A 1,328-nucleotide genomic window follows, 5' to 3' on the forward strand; every position below is an offset into this window, starting at 1 on the left:
CTGGAGTGTTTTCTCAGTAAATATATTAAAAGAATGAATTTTCCCCAGACTATTACTTCTTTTTTAATTTTTTTAATTAGAAAATGTTGGTTGTGAGGTTGGGGAAAAATTCATTCTCCATGCTGACAGTCATATAGATCATTAACAGTGCCTTCTTAGCTCTCCTGCTGCTTAACTGTTGCTGTCACCTTGAAACTCTACTTAATTTGAAATATCTCTGATCTCTTGGGACATGGTTGCCAACTTAATACTGTGTGTACTACTCTGTATAATCAGGGAAACAATTTCGGGTCTGCATAATCTGTAGGAAATTTGCACTGATTTCACTGGGCTCGGATTTCATATGTAGTCTACACCACCAAAGTAGTAGTTTTTGAAAATCCTGCGAGTACAGTCCCCTTTCCAACTTAGGCACTGTGGCTTTGTTAAAAGGAGTGTGTAATAGACGAATGTAATTTTGCTAAATTTCAATGTAGCAATGTTAACTATTAATTTGCTGTCCATACATGCTCTAACATATTATCTATATATTAGTGAAAAATAATCCAATTATACCACTTCCCTGGAAGATAAGGGGGAAGAAAGCATTATTCTCAATAGCAGATTCGTTCCAGTCACTACTGTGTGGAGGAATTACATCTCTGTTGGAGTGATTTGTTTTGCCTACTGGTCACAGCAGAGCTACAAAAGGATGTGGGCTGATGTAGACACCTTTCCTCTCTGGGATAACACAGCACTTCTCTAAGTGTTCACTGAAAGGGAACAACAACCTATTACCCTCTCTGCTTGACTTTCAACTTCCCATTCTTACAGTGTTAGTGTACCAAAATCAACATTTCCCACTTCTTTGAGATGGGACCCTTCCCACCATCACGGTTGGAGAGAAACAAGCATATCACAGCACTATTACTTGACGGAAAGTGTTTCCATCTAAAAGGTGATGGTGAAACTGGTAGTTCTACAGACTGACGGAATATGCAACAATTTCTTTTAGGATAAGGTGCTTGAACTTTTCCAGTACTGTGCTTCATTAGGTGGTGATGGCTCCCTTTAAACAGATTATTTTATTGCATTTTATTACATTCACTGTAATGTGCGTTAGCTCTGTAGCTATAAGGTTAGACCATCACACCAATGGATTTATGATACTGCTTGGAGTTATGTTCAACAAAACACTTAGAAGCTATTGGAGGTCCTGACTACAGTGGCCTGTTTTGTATTTCACTTAGCTTTTGTGCTTCTTGCAGTTACTTCAGTTCTGGGTGCAGCTCAAAAGGGTAACTGGTTTATAGTAAAAGCCTCTACTGAAAATTCTGTACATATTTCTG

The sequence above is a fragment of the Falco rusticolus genome, chromosome Z, assembly GCF_015220075.1.
Source record: "Falco rusticolus isolate bFalRus1 chromosome Z, bFalRus1.pri, whole genome shotgun sequence".
In the NCBI taxonomy this organism is placed as follows: Eukaryota; Metazoa; Chordata; class Aves; order Falconiformes; family Falconidae; genus Falco; species Falco rusticolus.